This window comes from Lissotriton helveticus, chromosome 4_1, assembly GCF_964261635.1.
Source record: "Lissotriton helveticus chromosome 4_1, aLisHel1.1, whole genome shotgun sequence".
Classification (NCBI taxonomy): domain Eukaryota; kingdom Metazoa; phylum Chordata; class Amphibia; order Caudata; family Salamandridae; genus Lissotriton; species Lissotriton helveticus.
The window spans coordinates 709,338,037-709,359,512 of NC_136063.1; the positions used below are offsets into that span (position 1 = coordinate 709,338,037).

Sequence of the window (21,476 nt, forward strand, 5' to 3'; positions counted from 1 at the left end):
GTGCACGCACTACCAATCCTTCTGTTATGCCACATCTCGCAGCTTAGATTCATTCCCTCTTTCTTTTAACTCTCCACGTTTCTGCCTGTTTCACTCTCTCTTCCAACTCTCACCCCCCTCTCCATTTACTTACACAAATCTCGCAGATACCCCAAGCAGCGGTGCACGCACTACCAATCCTTCCGTTATGCCAGATCTCGCAATCTTCCATCACACACGGAGCTGGTACAGCACAGGCAACGGCAATGCAAGCTTCACTCAAACACGGAGCAGGTACAGCACAGGCAACAGTTCCAAGTGCAAGCTTCCCTTACACATGGAACAGGTACAGCACCGACAGCAGCAGTGCAATCTTCCCTCACACATAGATCAGGTACAGCACAGGCAGCAACAGTGCAAGCTTCCATCACACACGGAGCAGGTACAGCAAAGGCAACAGCAGTGCAAGCTTCCCTTACACATGGAACAGGTACAGCACCGACAGCAGCAGTGCAAGCTTCCCTCCCACAAAGATCAGGTACAGCACAGGCGGCAGCAGTGCAAGCTTCCATCACACACGGAGCAGGTACAGCACAGGCAACGGCAATGCAAGCTTCACTCAAACACGGAGCAGGTACAGCACAGCCAACAGCAGTGCAAGCTTCCCTTACACATGGAACAGGTACATCACCGACAGCAGCAGTGCAAGCTTCCCTCACACATAGATCAGGTACAGCACAGGCGGCAGCAGTGCAAGCTTCCCTTACACATGGAACAGGTACACCACCGACAGCAGCAGTGCAAGCTTCCCTCACACACCGTCACACACCCTCAGCTTCACACACCCTCACTCACCCTCACACACACACACACACACACATACAACAACAAAAAGAAGAATAGAAATAAACTATCCTAATCCACACTCTAACTCCTAGATTTAAATCCTGAGTCCTAATTCACCATAATAAACTAACAGCCTAATTCACCCTACAAATACACCCTCAAGATACGCAACAGAAAGACATCCTAGAAAATAACAACCTAAGTAAAAATACGCGCAATGATGTTTTTCAAGCTTCAGGTCACCAAACTAACAATTATTAGGACAACAGAACACCAACAAAAGAACGAAGAAATCTCGGTCAGGATGCGAGGACGAGGATGTACAAACCCAAAAGTAAAACAGCCTATTTTTAACTTGGGTAATAAACAAGCACTATTCATCCCGTAAATGGGACGGATTAAACACAATTGTCACGAGTTACACACAAAGCCGTAGGCATATAACAATAGCAGTTCATCACACGGATTTACATCAAATATAGAAAACATATTACGCAAGTTGGATTCAGCGCTAACATCCCTCAGCCGCACCCCTCCCACACCCCTGCTACGCCCCCTCCCCTGCCTGCCGTGTCGCGTTGCTTCAGGTATCTTAGCCCCATTCCAGGCCCCTGCTGCTTTCACACCCTCATGCCGCTCTCCCAGCTCACCCCCTCCCCTGCCCGCCGTCTCAGTTATCTTAGCCCCACTCCAGGCCCCTGCTGCTTTCACACCCTCATGCCGCTCTCCCCGCTCACCCCCTCCCCTGCCCGCCGTCTCAGTTATCTTAGCCCCACTCCAGGCCCCTGCTGCTTTCACACCTTCATGCCGCTCTCCCCGCTCACCCCCTCCCCTGCCCGCCGGGTCACATTCATCCCCCCTCCCCTTCTCTGCCTTCCCTCCATTCACCCCAGCGCCACTTCTCCTCCCCCCTAATTACATGCCTTTCACGGCAGCTCTCTCGCACATCAAAGGCTGCCCCCCACTCCTCGCAACAGACTTCGTTGGCCCCGAGGCAACCAGTTCTGACACACACCAACTTACAGCTTGACTTGTACTGACCCTGCACCCCAGCAGACATGCAATCATCAGACATCCACTATCATCAGACATATATATTCACCCACTCTGCTTCAGTCACCCACTTACACAAATCGCGCCGATACCCCGAGCAGCAGTGCCCGCACTAGCGAGCGTTCTGTTATGCCACATCTCTCAGGTTACAGATCCCTTCTCTCTTTCTATTCCTCTAAACGTTTCTGCCTCTTTCACTCTCTCTTCCAACTCTCTCCCCCCTCTCCATTTACTTAGACAAATCTTGGTGAGGCACAGGCAGCAACAGTCCAAGCTTCCCTCACACACAGAGCAGGTACAGCACAGGCAGCAACAGTGCAAGCTTCCATCACACACGGAGCAGGTACAGCACAGGCAACAGCAATGCAAGCTTCCCTCAAACACGGAGCAGGTACAGCACAGGCAGCAACAGTGCAAGCTTCCCTCACACACAGAGCAGGTACAGCACAGGCAGCAACAGTGCAACCTTCCCTCACACATAGATCAGGTACAGCACAGGCGGCAGCAGTGCAAGCTTCCCTCACACATACATCAGGTACAGCACAGGCGGCAGCAGTGCAAGCTTCCCTTACACATGGAACAGGTACAGCACCGACAGCAGCAGTGCAAGCTTCCCTCAGACATAGATCAGGTACAGCACAGGCGGCAGCAGTGCAAGCTTCCCTCACACATAGATCAGGTACAGCACAGGCGGCAGCAGTGAAAGCTTCCCTCACACATAGATCAGGTACAGCACAGGCGGCAGCAGTGCAAGCTTCCCTCACACACGGAGCATGTACAGCACAGGCAACAGCAGTGCAAGCTTCCCTTACACATGGAACAGGTACAGCACCGACAGCAGCAGTGCAAGCTTCCCTCACACACCGTCACACACCCTCAGCTTCACACACCCTCACTCACCCTCACACACACACACATACAATAACAAAAGGAATAATAGAAATAAACTATCCTAATCCACACTCTAAATCCAAGATAGAAATCCTGAGTCCTAATTCACCCTAATAAACTAACAGCCTAATTCACCCTACAAATACACGGAGCAGGTACAGCACAGGCAACAGCAATGCAAGCTTCCCTCAAACACGGAGCAGGTACAGCACAGGCAACAGCAGTGCAAGCTTCCCTTACACATGGAACAGGTACAGCACCCACAGCAGCAGTGCAACCTTCCCTCACACATAGAGCAGGTACAGCACAGGCGGCAGCAGTGCAAGCTTCCATCACACACGGAACATGTACAGCACAGGCAACAGCAATGCAAGCTTCTCTCAAACACGGAGCAGGTACAGCACAGGCAACAGCAGTGCAAGCTTCCCTTACACATGGAGCCGGTACAGCACAGGCAGCAGCATTGCAAGCTTCCCTCACACACGGAACAGGTACAGCACAGGCAGCAACAGTGCAACCTTCCCTCACACACAGAGCAGGTACAGCACAGGCAGCAACAGTGCAAGCTTCCATCACACATGGAGCAGGTACAGCACAGGCAACAGCAATGCAAGCTTCCCTCAAACACGGAGCAGGTACAGCACAGGCAACAGCAGTGCAAGCTTCCCTTACACATGGAACAGGTACAGCACCCACAGCAGCAGTGCAACCTTCCCTCACACATAGAGCAGGTACAGCACAGGCGGCAGCAGTGCAAGCTTCCATCACACACGGAACATGTACAGCACAGGCAACAGCAATGCAAGCTTCTCTCAAACACGGAGCAGGTACAGCACAGGCAACAGCAGTGCAAGCTTCCCTTACACATGGAGCAGGTACAGCACAGGCAGCAGCATTGCAAGCTTCCCTTACACACGGAACAGGTACAGCACAGGCAGCAACAGTGCAAGCTTCCATTACACACAGAGCAGGTACAGCACAGGCAACAACAGTGCAAGCTTCCATCAAACACGGAGCAGGTACAGCACAGGCAACAGCAGTGCAAGCTTCCCTTACACATGGAACAGGAACAGCACCGACAGCAGCAGTGCAACCTTCCCTCACACATAGAGCAGGTACAGAACAGGCGGCAGCAGTGCAAGCTTCCATCACACACGGAACATGTACAGCACAGGCAACAGCAATGCAAGCTTCTCTCAAACATGGAGCAGGTACAGCACAGGCAACAGCAGTGCAAGCTTCCCTTACACATGGAACAGGTACAGCACCGACAGCAGCAGTGCGAGCTTCCCTCACACATAGATCAGGTACAGCACAGGCGGCAGCAGTGCACGCTTCCCTTACACATGCAACAGGTACAGCACAGGCAACAGCAATGCAAGCTTCTCTCAAACACGGAGCAGTTACAGCACAGGCAGCAGCATTGCAAGCTTCCCTCACACACGGAACAGGTACAGCACAGGCAGCAACAGTGCAAGCTTCCCTTACACACAGACCAGGTACAGCACAGGCAAAAGCAGTGCAAGCTTCCCTTACACATGGAACAGGTACAGCACCGACAGAAGCAGTGCAAGCTTCCCTCACACATAGATCAGGTACAGCACAGGCGGCAGCAGTGCAAGCTTCCTTTACACATACAACAGGTACAGCACAGGCAACAGCAATGCAAGCTTCCCTCAAACACGGAGCAGGTACAGCACAGGCAGCAGCATTGCAAGCTTTCCCTCACACACGGAACAGGTACAGCACAGGCAGCAACAGTGCAAGCTTCCCTTACACACACAGCACGTACAGCACAGGCAACAGCAGTGCAAGCTTCCCTTACACATGGAACAGGTACAGCACCGACAGCAGCAGTGCAATCTTCCCTCACACATAGATCAGGTACAGCACAGGCGGCAGCAGTGCAAGCTTCCTTTACACATGCAACAGGTACAGCACAGGCAACAGCAATGCAAGCTTCCCTCAAACACGGAGCAGGTACAGCACAGGCAGCAGCATTGCAAGCTTTCCCTCACACACGGAACAGGTACAGCACAGGCAGCAACAGTGCAAGCTTCCCTTACACACACAGCACGTACAGCACAGGCAACAGCAGTGCAAGCTTCCCTTACACATGGAACAGGTACAGCACCGACAGCAGCAGTGCAAGCTTCCCTCACACATACATCATGTACAGCACAGGCGGCAGCAGTGCAAGCTTCCCTTACACATGCAACAGGTACAGCACAGGCAACAGCAATGCAAGCTTCCCTCAAACACGGAGCAGGTACATCACAGGCAGCAGCATTGCAAGCTTCCATCACACACGGAACAGGTACAGCACAGGCAGCAACAGTGCAAGCTTCCCTTACACACAGAGCAGGTACAGCACAGGCAGCAACAGTGCAAGCTTCCATCACACACGGAGCAGGTACAGCACAGGCAACAGCAGTGCAAGCTTCCCTTACACATGGAACAGGTACAGCACCGACAGCAGCAGTGCAAGCTTCCCTCACACATAGATCAGGTACAGCACAGGCGGCAGCAGTGCAAGCTTCCCTTACACATGCAACAGGTACAGCACAGGCAACAGCAATGCAAGCTTCCCTCAAACACGGAGCAGGTACAGCACAGGCAGCAGCATTGCAAGCTTCCCTCACACACGGAACAGGTACAGCACAGGCAGCAACAGTGCAAGCTTTCCTTACACACAGAGCAGGTACAGCACAGGCAACAGCAGTGCAAGCTTCCCTTACACATGTAACAGGTACAGCACCGACAGAACCAGTGCAAGCTTCCCTCACACATAGATCAGGTACAGCACAGGCGGCAGCAGTGCAAGCTTCCCTTACACATGCAACAGGTACAGCACAGGCAACAGCAATGCAAGCTTCCCTCAAACACGGAGCAGGTACAGCACAGGCAGCAACAGTGCAAGCTTCCATCACACACGGAGCAGGTACAGCACAGGCAACAGCATTGCAAGCTTCCCTTACACATGGAACATGTACAGCACCGACAGCAGCAGTGCAAGCTTCACTCACACACGGAGCAGGTACAGCACAGGCAGCTCTGAACAATGTGCCTGACCTTATTGCAAGGTGAACTATCCCTTTCTTTCTATAAATTGAGATAAGCCTAGTAGTGGATTTGTTAGCTCCTAGTACTAGTTTCAGTGTCTATTGTCACATTTCATTTGAACTATACATTCCTAAAGCCATATGTGTGTGTTCCCATTAATCCCTGGTGCTGTACTTCACCGTCCCTCAACCCTTTTCTAGTGAAAAAAGGGGGAGGGGGATTGGCAACGCCTCACGGGAGCAACCACCATGGAGGATGTGTCAAACTGGTACTCGCTTGACTCCCCACTGTATCATCATCAGCAGTTGCCAACCGTAAAAGTAAAGGGGATCAAAACATTGTGCTAAAGAAAACAAAACTCCGTGTCGTGATGTGAATGACCCAACTACGTGATAGGGGCTACCCTCCCGCAGATACCCCGAGCACCAGTGCCCGCACTAGCGAGCGTTCTGTTATGCCACATCTCTCAGCTTACAGATCCCTTCTCTCTTTCTATTCCTCTACACATTTCTGCCTCTTTCACTCTCTCTTCCAACTCTCTCCCTCCCTCTCCAATTACTTACACAAATCTCGCAGATACCCCAAGCAGCAGTGCCCCCACTAACAAGCCTTCTGTTCTGCCACATCTCTCAGCTTACAGATTCCTTCTCTCTTTCTTTTACTCTCCACGTTTCTGCCTCTTTCACTCTCTCTTACAACTCTCTACCTCCATCTCCATTTACTTACACAAATCTTGGTGATGCACATGCAGCAACAGTCCAAGATTCCCTCACACACAGAGCAGGCACAGCACAGGCAGCAACAGTGCAAGCTTCCACCACACACGTAGCAGGTACAGCACAGGCAAATAGGCGTGCAAGCTTCCCTTACACATGGAACAGGTACATCACTGACAGCAGCAGTGCAAGCTTCCCTCAGTAACACGTACACACAGCAGCATTACCTATGCACTTCCTTAACAATCCGCAGCATGACATCTATCTTCCAATAAACAAATATAACACATCCAGTTTATGAACATTTTTACACACGCCACACACAACTGCAGCTCTTACTGCATGCCTCAACAACGCACATGCAAAGAACTGTTAATGCATACTTACAACACGTACACATACATCAACAACAACGATTCCAGTATTTAAAAGTAGCCACACACACATTAAGTTCCGCATCCGCTGCAATGTTCTCTATTTTCATAATAAAGTTAACGTCACAACTTTGAGGCAGAATATTACAAGAGTTTTAGGTTACAAAGGCCAACTTTGTATACTTTGGAACGCTTTATATATACCATTTGTACGGTTAACTTGCACCACACAGTTCAAGTCGAATTAGAGTAAGGGAAAAAAAAAAGGCTTTTGCTTTGTCAGTTGAGAGCGAACTCTTATGAGCCATTAAGGGAGTTGCCCAGGGAAGTCTACTGTCGCGCCAATGTCGAAACTCCATCTGCATACACATTCAAACATTCACACTTCCAAGTCGCACACATCATCTAGTGTGACTTTTCCTTGGGGCAAGGGAAGGACTAAAACCTTTGATCCTTTCTTAAAGTAAAAACCAAAAAAAAGTTTTTTCAACGTTAGCCCCTATTTAAGCTGGGGGACGGATCACTTTGAATCAGACTCTATTTTTACCTGCGAGAACAGAACTCGGACTTACAGAAGGACGCTGTACTTCCTGATAACGACCAACAGCCACTGAAAAAATCCGCCATTCAATCTTCCAAAGTAAGTGCATGGAACTTTTATTTCAATACCCCTAAGGGACAGCATTGATACATTAACTTCAGTTTATTATAGCGTTTACTATCTCCACATTGCACCTGTGTCAAATTATTCTGCAACATGTTATTTTGGAACACTAAATGTTCGCTGTTAATATTTATCAAAGTAATACGTCATTTATCAAGCAGGTCATAGCTTTGTTTGAACATACCGATACATATGTTTTTTTTTTATCGTTCTATCTTGTAGGTTATTCAGAAACATTCGACTTTTCATTGAAAGGGTAAAAGAAACGGCGCCCAAACATATATCATGTAAGTACATCCAACTGTTCACTCTGCTAACCGTTTTTGATTTCGTTCATAACACTTCAACTCACCACACAGAACATTTCTACCACTAATTAAAGGCACAACATGACTTTCACACATCTCTCAGCTTACAGATTCCTTCGCTCTTTCTTTTCCTCTCAACGTTTCAGCCTCTTTCACTCTCTCTTCCAACTCTCTCCCTCCATCTCCATTTACTTACACAAAGCGCGCAGATACCCCGAGCAGCAGTGCCCGCACTAGCGAGCGTTCTGTTATGCCACATCTCGCAGCTTAGATTCCTTTTCTCTTTCTTTTCTTTTCCTATCAACGTTTCTGCCTCTTTCACTCTCTCTTCCAACTCTCTCCCCCCTCTCCATTTACTTACACAAATCTCGCATATACCCCAAGCAGTGGTGCACGCACTACCAATCCTTCTGTTATGCCACATCTCGCTGCTTAGATTCATTCCCTCTTTCTTTTAACTCTCCACGTTTCTGCCTGTTTCACTCTCTCTTCCAACTCTCACCCCCCTCTCCATTTACTTACACAAATATCGCATATACCCCAAGCAGCTGTGCCCGCACGACCAATCCTTCTGTTATGCCACATCTCGCAGCTTAGATTCCTTCGCTCTTTCTTTTACTCTCCACGTTTCTGCCTCTTTCACTCTCTCTTCCAACTCTATCCCCCCTCTCCATTTACTTAGACAAATCTCGCAGATACCCCGAGCAGCTGTGCACGCACTACCAATCCTTCTGTTATGCCACATCTCGCAGCTTAGATTCCTTCGCTCTTTCTTTTACTCTCCACGTTTTTGCCTCTTTCACTCTCTCTTCCAACTCTCTCCCCCCTCTCCATTTACTTAGACAAATCTCGCAGATACCCCGAGCAGCTGTGCACGCACTAACAATCCTTCTGTTATGCCACATCTCCACCGCTGTTAATAAATACACAACACAGGTTCAAGGTCCACCGTGAGAGACCAAGGAGGTCTATATGTGGGTCTTCTTTAGACCACCAATGTCACATTACAGGACTATATGTAGTTGTGTCACCCAGTTGTTGTATGTTTGTGGACAGCCCTGTGCGTTTTTCCCCTGCGAGTTTAAAAACCATATGCCCCAATGGAAATGCCCCCGTTATATTGTATTTCTGTCCGTATCAGAATTAGGCTGTAAAGTTAAAGGGCACCCAAAATGAACGTCATTTTGAGTTAGAGTTACAAATGCCCTCTTAACCAAGGCAAAGTGGTGACTGAGACCTTTGGCTGCGTGATTTCAGCCAGGGCCCTACGTTTTTTAGGTGTACCCCTTTAAAAAGACTGATGACTTCCCACCTGTAAGCGGGTTGTGCAGTCACCATTGCTGCTGAGCTCCTTTGCCTTCCACATTGTAAATGGACTGGTGAGTGCTGCACAAAATACAGTGTATGCTGCACAAAATAGAGGGCTCTTTTTTGCTGCCTCTTTCACTCTCTCTTCCAACTCTCTCCCCCCTCTCCATTTACTTACACAAATCTCGCAGATACCCCAAGCAGCTTTACGCCCGCACTACCAATCCTTCTGTTATGCCACATCTCGCAGCTTAGATTCCTTCGCTCTTTCTTTTAACTCTCCACGTTTCTGTCTGTTTCACTCTCTCTTCAAACTCTCTCCCCCCTCTCCATTTACTTACACAAATCTCGCAGATACCCCAAGCAGCGCTGCACGCACTACCAATCCTTCTGTTATGCCACATCTCGCAGCTTAGATTCCTTCGCTCTTTCTTTTACTCTCCACGTTTCTGCCTCTTTCACTCTCTCTTCCAACTCTCTCCCCCCTCTCCATTTACTTAGACAAATCTCGCAGATACCCCAAGCAGCTGTGCACGCACTACCAATCCTTCTGTTATGCCAAATCTCGCAGCTTACATTCCTTCGCTCTTTCTTTTACTTTCCACGTTTTTGCCTCTTTCACTCTCTCTTCCAACTCTCTCCCCCCTCTCCATTTACTTAGACAAATCTCGCAGATACCCCGAGCAGCTGTGCACGCACTACCAATCCTTCTGTTATGCCACATCTCGCAGCTTAGATTCCTTTGCTCTTTCTTTTACTCTCCACGTTTTTGCCTCTTTCACTCTCTCTTCCAACTCTCTCCACCCTCTCCATTTACTTACACAAATCTCGCAGATACCCCAAGCAGCGGTGCACGCACTAACAATCCTTCTGTTATGCCACATCTCCACCGCTGTTAATAAATACACAACACAGGTTCAAGGTCCACCGTGAGAGACCAAGGAGGTCTATATGTGGGTCTTCTTTAGACCACCAATGTCACATTACAGGACTATATGTAGTTGTGTCACCCAGTTGTTGTATGTTTGTGGACAGCCCTGTGCGTTTTTCCCCTGCGAGTTTAAAAACCATATGCCCCAATGGAAATGCCCCCGTTATATTGTATTTCTGTCCGTATCAGAATTAGGCTGTAAAGTTAAAGGGCACCCATAATGAACGTCATTTTGAGTTAGAGTTACAAATGCCCTCTTAACCAAGGCAAAGTGGTGACTGAGACCTTTGGCTGCGTGATTTCAGCCAGGGCCCTACGTTTTTTAGGTGTACCCCTTTAAAAAGACTGATGACTTACCACCTGTAAGCGGGTTGTGCAGTCACCATTGCTGCTGAGCTCCTTTGCCTTCTACATTGTAAATGGACTGGTGAGTGCTGCACAAAATAGAGTGTATGCTGCACAAAATAGAGGGCTCCTTTTTGCTGCCTCTTTCACTCTCTCTTCCAACTCTCTCCCCCCTCTCCATTTACTTACACAAATCTCGCAGACACCCCGAGCAGCTGTGCCCGCACTACCAATCCTTCTGTTATGCCACATCTCGCAGCTTAGATTCCTTCGCTCTTTCTTTTACTCTCCACGTTTTTGCCTCTTTCACTCTCTCTTCCAACTCTCTCCCCCCTCTCCATTTACTTAGACAAATCTCGCAGATACCCCGAGCAGCTGTGCACGCACTACCAATCCTTCTGTTATGCCACATCTCGCAGCTTAGATTCCTTCGCTCTTTCTTTTACTCTCCACGATTTTGCCTCTTTCACTCTCTCTTACAACTCTCTCCCCCCTCTCCTTTTACTTAGACAAATCTCGCAGATACCCCAAGCATCTGTGCACGCACTAACAATCCTTCGGTTAGGCCACATCTCGCAGCTTAGATTCCTTTGCTCTTTCTTTTCTTTTCCTATCAACGTTTCTGCCTCTTTCACTCTCTCCTCCAACTCTCTCCCCCCTCTCCATTTACTTACACAAATCTCGCATATACCCCAAGCAGCTGTGCCCGCACTACCAATCCTTCTGTTATGCCACATCTCTCAGCTTACAGATCCCTTCGCTCTTTCTTTTCCTCTCCACGTTTCTGCCTCTTACACTATCTCTTCCAACTCTCTCCCTCCCTCTCCATCTACTTACACAAATCTCACAGATACCCCGAGCAGCAGTGACAGCACTTCCAAGCGTTCTGTTATGCCACATCTCTCAGTTTACAGATTCCTTTGCTCTTTCTTTTAAAAGAATTGCATTAACAAAATGTTAAGTACTTCACGTGAAGACTTACAAAAGATATATTATAACCAACATTTCTTTCTTCTCCTTTCAGATTATTCAAACAACAACGAAAGAAACACAAGTTAAGGTAAATACTACTTTGCCAGTTAGGGCAAAGATTGTCAAAAGTTTATACCTTACAGTCCCCCCAATAAATTAGGTACTCGGAAAAGGTTTTTAATTTAAAATTGGTGCAAACATACTTTTATTATAACATCTAAGATGCATAGATGCTTGAAAGCAAGTTACCATCAAGGGAATAGAAAATTTAATAGCAAATCACAAGGTAAGCAATGCTTACCAAATAGTGTTTTTGCTGTCTTGCACAATTTATGCAAACCAGTAACTACTTGGAACTCTAATGATCTGCATTATATCATGGACCGTGGGGACGCTTTATATCTACAAATGCATTCTATTAACAAAGAAACACTTATGCATCCAGATGACTTGCCAAGGTATATAGACCACAATCAAGAGATATATTCACTCACGCTACGAAACGCTTACTACGGTGATGTCCTTAAACGTTTTGATAAAGCGTACCCAGATATTAGCACAGCATTAAATGTAACTCTTAATAAGCATTGTGGTGTTATACTTTGTATGGATGTATATGTTATAGCAATTTTCAAACATATGCAAACATACTTTGTATTTGATTCACATAGCAGGGACGATGAAGGCATGCCTCATTCTAACGGAACATGTGTTACAATTGCATTTCATTCTTTTGAAGGGCTGATTCAATATGTTGTGAAACTAGCATATCAGTTTACACATCAGGCTGATCAATGTGTCCAATTTGAATTAACACCAATAGATATAAAAATCATTCAGAGGAAATCTTTTACTAAAGCACTTACTGTGCACAATAAAAATAGGCACCTACCGCAAGAAAGAAACATTTGGGTACATACTACTGAATGTACTCCTAATCAGACTATAACATCAACTACAATGTCTTCATATAATGTACAGAATCAAAGTAAGCCAGGGAATAGCAATTTATCACAATTACCAGGAAATAGTAAATCTATACAGGGAACAAAGAAACACTCTCAGAAAAGAAAAAGGGATTCAAGTACATGTCCACAAAAAGTGGTAAAAAGGAAAAAAAATTATGCAGCTGAAGAAGACAATTCCAACTGTCAACAAATTGGTATTGCTCAAAAAAGACCAAAATTAAAGAAGTGTCAAAGGCAGAAACGAGGTAAACAAATCCATACAATTATTAGGAAATTCCACCGTGAAATATTGCATGGGCCAGAGTACATTTGTACTCTTTGCAATCAATTGTGGCATAAACCAACGGTGAGAAATACAGGCAGTGTTAGCCAATCCGAAATTTTCAGAAAGTGTAACATTAGTACGAAGAAAACAAATTTAATTTGTATGACTTGCTATTATTACATTCGCAAAGATAAAATACCACCATGTTAAATTCTAAATGGCATGGGCTTCCCAAATGTACCAGCTGAATTAGAATTATATGATTTAGAAGAACGATTAGTTTCACCTAGGATACCATTCTTACAAATTCGGACTCTGCCACGCGGTTTTCAAAAATCGTTATCAGGTGCAGTAGTTAATGTACCTGCAGATGTTATGACAACTGTTACCATTTTACCAAGGCAAATTAATGACGCCATGACAATCCCAGTGAAATTAAAAAGGAAATTAGTCTATAAATCATATACACATTATGAAAATATTAGACCAAATACTGTAAAAAAGGCAGCTACATGGCTAGCTAAAAATAGTACAATGTTTAATGAATATGGTGTTACTATTAACCCTGACTGGGAGTATATACCTCCAGAAATAGAATCTCACAATGAGACTTCGGAGACAAACAATTCATCTGATAGTTCAGACAACATAGAAGCTGGAAATTTGGATACTATGTTAACAAATGAAACTATTACTACAAATTCGGTGAATGTGTTAAGTTTAGCTCCAGCTGAACATAACACGCCAAGAGGTTTATATGAGGATAAAGATTCTGAGTTTTTGGCTTTCCCTACTATTTTTTGTGGTGAACGAAGGCCAAACAATAAGGAAAGGCACATACCGGTACATTATAGTACTATTTGCCAAACAGAGTTAAGAAGTTATGATAGAAGAGTCGCTAAATCTATTAGTAATGTCTTTTTTAAACTGAAGAAATTACATATTAAGCAGATCCACGGTAAAATCAACATTTCCATCAGGAAAAAATTTACAGATGGAAATAAAATAACTGCTAAAGACATAAAATATAATATAGAGAATGTTTTACAGTTTAATGAGGGTTACAAAGTATTAAAAACTATACGCAGTTCACCTCCATATTGGGAAAGTTGCAAAAAAGATATTTTTGCAATGATAAGGCAACTTGGCATACCTACTTTCTTTTTGACTTTATCTGCTGCCGAAACTAAATGGCACCATTTAATAAATATACTATTGAGAGTTAGAAACTTAAAGGAATGCACAGAGGAATAATTTTTAAACATGTCTTGGGAAACTAAAAGTAAATTAATACAAGAAGATCCGATAACATGTGCAAGACAGTTTGACTATCAAGTTAGGAAATTCTTTAATTGTGTTTTGATGAATGGCACTAATCCTATTGGGGAAATAGTAGACTACTTTTACAGAGTCGAATTCCAACAAAGAGGTTCTCCACATATACATGCATTACTCTGGGTAAACAAAGCACCACTGTATGGTGTTTCACCAGTGGAAGAAGTCAATAGCTTCATTGACAAATATATCACTTGTCATAAGTCTGAGAACCCTACTTTACAACCGTTAATAAATTTACAAAGGCATGGTCATACCAAAAATTGCAGGCGTAAACATCAAAGGACATGCAAATATCAATATCCTAAATACCCAATGTCAACAACGCTTATATTAGAGCCATTAACACTTGAGGGGACAAATAAGCAATGGCAAGATAATATTAAAAGAATACATGAAGCTATGAATAGTACTACTTTTAATACACTTTCTTTTGCCGAATTTTTAGACTTCATTAAAATGGATGATAACGAATATATTACTTCAATACAAACTAGCTTACAAAAAACAACGATTTTTTTGAAACGAACACCAGCCGAATGCTTCATCAATAACTACAATAGTATTCTTTTAGAAGCTTGGCGAGCAAACATAGACTTGCAGTTTATACTGGACCCTTATGCTTGTGCTGTCTACATTATCTCATATATCAGTAAATCTCAAAGAGGAATTAGCAAACTTCTAGCGCAAGCTGCTAAAGAGGTACCAAGCAATAGTAATGTCAAAGATCAACTTAAACACATAGGAAACAAATTCCTCAACTGCACAGAAGTTAGTGCTCAAGAAGCAGCATATCTCATTCTTCAAATACCATTAAGGAAAAGCTCACGATCATTTGTATTTATTAATACTAGCCGTCCAGAAAAAAGAACTTATTTAATGCGTGATATGGAAACAATTAATAACTTGCCTGAAAATTCAACTGACATTCAATGTGAAAATATTATTATAAAGTACTGCAAACGCCCACAATCATTAGAGATGTGCACGTTAGCAGACTATGCAGCTAATTTTAACTATGTGAAGAAAAAAACACATGGCAGAGAAATCAATGATAGCGAAGATTTACTTGCAGAACAAAACTTTTACAGCTCAGATGAGGAAGAATTAGAAATAGCATGTAGTCACGGGAATAAAGAACAACAGAAACAGAATTATGATTATGCTTTAAATAAGCGCACACAAGGGAAAATTATACGCTTTTGCAGATTTAACAAAAATAATGAACCAGAAGAGTATTATAGAGAGATATTAATGTTGCACTATCCATGGAGGGAAGAACATAAAATCCAAATAAACAAGGCAACTTACTATGACAGGTATCTGGAAGTTAAAACATTTGTTGACGCACAACTAAAAATCTATAACAAACAGCATGGAGAAGTTACAAACATTCTTCATGAACAGTGTCTTGAAAATGTAATTTCAGCTCCTCTATCACCAACAGTAAATATACAGAGAGAAGACGAAAATAATGAAATAAATAATATATATGATTTGGCGCAAGATTTAGGAATTAGAACTACCACCAATGAACAAAGCTCAACTAACTTTTTCTTACCCAATGAGAAATACCAACAACTTATGCAAAACTTAACGGAAGAACAACTACAATTTGTTTACCATCACTTGCATTGGTTTAAAACTACAAGCACTCCATGCTATACTTTTTGCACCGGAGGGGCAGGTGTTGGGAAAAGTTTTGTAATATCTGCACTATATCAAACTTTACTACGTTACTATAACACAAAGGCAGGTGAAAACCCAGACAATGTTTATATCTTACTTACTGCTCCAACTGGAAAGGCTGCCCATAATATTAATGGCAAAACACTGCATAGCACTTTCAAAATACCTGTGTCGCAAAGTTTGACTTATAAACAACTGAGTCATGAACATAGAACTGCTCTACAAATGGAAATGATGCATGTTAGAGTTGTTATTATAGATGAAATTTCAATGGTAGGGCACAATATGTTACATTTTATACATAACAGGCTACAAGAAATAAAATCATCTAATGAACCATTTGGAGGCATTTCTATTTTAGCCATTGGTGACTTTTACCAATTAAAACCTGTATTTGACAGATACATTTTTCAGGATTCTACACAGTTGTATGGTCCTTTAAGTGCAAACTTATGGAAAGAACATTTTAAAATTTTTGAATTAACAAAAATTATGCGCCAAAAAGAAGATCTTCAATTTGCTCAACTACTAAACCGGTTGAGAGAAGGCAAGCATACTGAAGAAGATATTTCACAAATTAAGCTAAGGGAAATACAACCTGATGAGAGTCTATTAGAAACAATACCATATATCATGTCAACTAATAGAGAAGTTAATGATATTAACCAAAATGTTTTGGAAAAACATTGCAAACATTATCCAGTCTACATAACAGTAGCAAGCGATACCGTAAGTTCTGATTTGTCAGAAAATGTGAAAAAAACTATTCTGAAGCAACTGCCCAAAGATCCACAGAAAACAATGGGCCTTTCACATACATTACACATAGCCTTACAACTTCGTTATGATTTAAGTTGCAATGTGGATGTAAATGATGGTTTAACAAATGGCGCAACTGGTGTTGTACAATTAGTTGAATTGATTAACAATACACCTATTATTGTTTGGTTGTTATTTGAGAATCAGAGTATAGGACAAACAACCAGACAACAATATAAACACTTATATCATTCACAAATTCAAAACACATGGACACCAATACATGCTATATCTAGACATTTTCAATATACTAAGAAATTTATTACCATTATACGGAAGCAATTTCCTTTACGCCAAGCCTCAGCACGGACTATACATCGCACACAAGGTGCAACTATCGAACCACTTTATATACACTTTAATAACAGCAAAATTCATCATTTGCATTATGTTGCTATTAGCAGGGCAAAATCAATACAAAATGTATATGTACAGAATTTTGATGAACGTAAAATATTAGTACATCCACAAGTTAATGATGAAATGCACAGATTAAGGACAGAAATGCCACTTGAAATACATATCCCACAGTTACATACATACACTGCACATTTCAATATAATTGCACACAATATAAGATCACTACAGAAACATTTTACTTCTATGATAGCCGATAGTAATATATTGCAAGCAGACATTATATGCTTAACTGAGATCAACACTACAAGGAAGGCTACAGATAGTGATTTTACGATACAACAATACCATCACATTATATTTGATAAATTTCATACATACAACACTAACCATGGAATGATCATGTACTACAAATTTTTTTTATTTATATTGCCTATTTATGAGACACATGAAGGGATAGACATTTTACATTTTACTGTACATATTCAGAACACGGATTACCTTATTATTATTGTATACAAACCACCACAAAAAAGTATAACTTCTCTTTTGGATTTTATCAAAAATATTACTGATTTTTACCCCACACACAAATTTATCATTATAGGGGATTTTAATGTGGATCTATCTCAACAAAATTCATACACTAAGCAATTAATTGAATTCTTTGAAGCTAAATTACAATGTAATCAACTAATTTCCAGTTACACAACTAACTACCAATCCATTTTAGATCATATATATACAAATGGAAAACTGCACAACTATGGTACATTAGAATGCTATTACAGTGATCATAAAGCAATATGGGTTTGTATTTAACATCTTATAACGCTTTTTCTATTTCAGATGATGTCTATTGAAGAAATCATTAACATTAATACCAATGACAACAAACCATATCAGAAACCCATACGAGTTAATGTAATCAACTGCTCTGGAAAAACTACTTACAAAAATGCAAAACAAGAACAAAAAATTCTATTTCATTTGGCTCTAGCAGATAAAACTGGTACTATGAAATGTACTTGTTATCAAGAAGAATTATACGAGCAAACTCAAAGTAACTGTGGACTACTGATACGCAACTTCATCATCAAAAACAAAACAATTCTAATTACTAAGCAAACAAAAGGTCCAAAATTTCCGGCAATGAAAATTGAGGAGGGCCTTATCCAACAAGCGAAGAACATTTTGCATCCGCCTGCACCATCTGCTTCTCCCATTAAGGATATAAAACGTGCAACTCTAAAAAGTCTTATGACCGTTTCTGGGACAATATGTGGCGTAAGTATCAACGCAATTATGTCATCATGTCACAACTAAAAATGCCTAGTTAGCTTACACACACATTACACCTTTGCTAACTTCACTAACAAGCTAAATACACATAGCATTATACAGTCTGTCACACTATGTAGAAAGCACGAACTTTTTTAACCATAATATGCCAGAGTTTCTCTGTCTACTATAAATACAAGCACTCTCTACAAATCCATTTTTGGAAATAAACAATGCTATCTTTTCTAAAGGAGGTTCTGTTGGGTCCTTAAATATGACACCTTAGATTGCCATTCATACAACGCACTATTACTAAGTGTTTTTTCTTTCCGAATTTAATAAAATGTTTCTTTGGTGTAGGAAGAGGACGTAAAGACTGTCTTTATCAATGGAGAAGATACTCCACTGAAATCGATTACTTTAAAAGATGCAACAGATGACATCAAAGTGACACTGTGGAGAGAAGCTACACTATTTAACATACATCTTGGAGATTATGTTACGCTAACTCATGTAACTGTCCATGAATTTAATGCACAGAAAATTTTGAATACAACGAGGCACAGCAAAATAGAGGTAAGCAGACAACTCTGGCTCTTTCAGACACTCTGGCTCTTTCAGACACTCTGGCTCTTTCAGACACTCTGGCTCTTTCAGACACTCTGGCTCTTTCAGACACTCTGGCTCTTTCAGACACTCTGGCTCTTTCAGACACTCTGGCTCTTTCAGACACTCTGTCTCTTTCAGACACACTGGCTCTTTCAGACACACTGGCTCTTTCAGACACTCTGGCTCTTTCAGACACTCTGGCTCTTTCAGACACTCTGGCTCTTTCAGACACTCTGGCTCTTTCAGACACTCTGGCTCTTTCAGACACTCTGGCTCTTTCAGACACTCTGGCTCTTTCAGACACTCTGGCTCTTTCAGACACTCTGGCTCTTTCAGACACTCTGGCTCTTTTCAGACACCATGGCTCTTTTCAGACACTCTGGCTCTTTCAGACACTCTGGCTCTTTCAGACACTCTGGCTCTTTCAGACACTCTGGCTCTTTTCAGACACTCTGGCTCTTTTCAGACACTCTGGCTCCTTTCGCCCACTCTGTACCTTTCGCCCACTCTGTACCTTTTTCCCACTCTGTACCTTTCGCCCACTCTGTACCTTTCGCCCACTCTGTACCTTTTTCCCACTCTGTACCTTTCGCCCACTCTGTACCTTTCGCCCACTCTGTACCTTTCGCCCACTCTGTACCTTTCGCCCACTCTGTACCTTTCGCCCACTCTGTAACTTTCGCCCACTCTGTACCTTTCGCCCACTCTGTACCTTTCGCCCACTCTGTACCTTTCGTCCACTCTGTACCTTTCGTCCACTCTGTACCTTTCGTCCACTCTGTAACTTTCGCCCACTCTGTACCTTTCGCCCACTCTGTACCTTTCGCCCACTCTGTACCTTTCGCCCACTCTGTACCTTTTGCCCACTCTGTACCTTTCGCCCACTCTCTACCTTTCGCCCACTCTGAACCTTTCGCACACTCTGAACCTTTCGCCCACTCTGTACCTTTCGCCCACTCTGAACCTTTCGCCCACTCTGAACCTTTCGCCCACTCTGTACCTTTCGCCCACTCTGTAGCTTTCGCCCACTCTGTAGCTTTCGCCCACTCTGTAGCTTTCGCACACTCTGTACCTTTCACACACTCTGTACCTTTCACACACTCTGTACCTTTCACACACTCTGTACCTTTCGCCCACTCTGTACCTTTCATGCACTCTCTATCACACACACACACTCTTGCTCTCAAACTAAAAATCTCTCTTTCAGACTGGACTTACAAACAAATAAAGTATAAGAATCTAAGGACTAATTGTTGCATTTCTTTTGTCTCAACAGGTAACAGCCCCACCACAGGAAAATATTGACATACAAATTTATGGCGTCGAAAGCACCAAAGATGAAACCAGTATGATAAGTATTAGGGTGACAAACACAGACGTTTATCAATCGATGCCAATTCAAAATGACATACTAATTAAATGGTTTATGTTGGATGATGAGGTGGACAACATTGGAAATGCACTTGTACATTATTTGCCACAAACTTGTGAAGTGGTGTTTTGTAATGGGAAAATCGTAAACATTCTAAAAGAGAAAGACGATGAAGACATATGTTCTGAGTAAATATCTCATGTTGCCCTTATCTCTCATTTTTGTATAAAAATTCAAAGTAATTATTATTGTTTTTAATAAAAATTAAAAGGTGTGAAATAAAAACTTTGAACTTCTTTGATCTGGTTTTGGGAAAGGAAGGATACATACAACTACAACTACACTCAACTAATACAACATAGTCACACACACATAGAACTATCATGCAATAACACACACACTCTGTACCTTGCGCGAACTCCGATGCTTTAAGCCACTCTGCATCCTTCCGCCACTCTGCATCATTCTGCCACTCTGCATCATTCAGCCACTCTGCTTCATTCACCCACTCTGCTTCATTCACCCACTCTGCTTCATTCACCCACTCTTCTTCATTCACCCACTCTGCTTCATTCACCCACTCTGCTTCATTCAGCCACTCTGCTTCATTCACCCACTCTGCTTCAGTGAGCCACTCGGCTTCAGTCACCCAGTCTGCTTCAGTCACCCACTGTGCATCTTTCACCCACTCTGCATCTTTCACCCACTCTGCATCTTTCACCCACTCTGCATCTTGCACCCACACTCTGCATCTTGCACCCACACTCCGCATCTTGCACCCATTCTGCATCTTTCACCCACTTCTTTCTTTGCCTCACACGGAGCAGGTACAGCACAGGCAGCAGCAGTGCAAGCTTCCCTCACACACGGAGCAGGTACAGCACAGGCAACAGCAGTGCAAGCTTCCCTTACACATGGAACAGGTACAGCACCGACAGCAGCAGTGCAAGCTTCCCTCACACACAGAGCAGGTACAGCACAGGCAGCAGCAGTGCACGCTTCCCTCACACACAGAGCAGGAACAGCACAGGCAGCTACAGTGCAAGCTTCCCTCACACACAGAGCAGGTACAGCACAGGCAGCAACAGTGCAAGCTTCAGTCACACACAGAGCAGGTACAGCACAGGCAGCAACAGTGCAAGCTTCCATCACACACGGAGCAGGTACAGCACAGGCAACAGCAGTGCAAGCTTCCCTTACACATGGAACAGGTACAGCACCGACAGCAGCAGTGCAAGCTTCCCTCACACACGGAGCAGGTACAGCACAGGCAGCTATGAACAATGTGCCTGACCTTAGTGCAAGGTGAACTATCCCTTTCTTTCTATAAA

General features: G+C 43.4%; 1 protein-coding gene and 2 long non-coding RNA genes across 5 annotated transcripts in view; 2 read left to right on the forward strand and 1 right to left on the reverse strand.

Moving 5' to 3' along the window:
- MAPRE2 (microtubule associated protein RP/EB family member 2) overlaps positions 1-21,476 on the reverse strand; it is a 1,024,543-nt gene that overhangs the window by 670,344 nt on the left and 332,723 nt on the right. The gene's annotated exons all lie outside the window — the stretch shown is intronic.
- On the forward strand, positions 7,369-17,981 carry LOC144827302 (uncharacterized). Its single transcript, XR_013610126.1, has 3 exons — positions 7,369-7,873; positions 11,503-11,538; positions 17,733-17,981. It is a non-coding gene; the product is annotated as an uncharacterized LOC144827302 (long non-coding RNA).
- LOC144827303 (uncharacterized) lies at positions 18,056-20,115 on the forward strand. Its single transcript, XR_013610127.1, has 3 exons — positions 18,056-18,170; positions 18,525-18,740; positions 20,050-20,115. It is a non-coding gene; the product is annotated as an uncharacterized LOC144827303 (long non-coding RNA).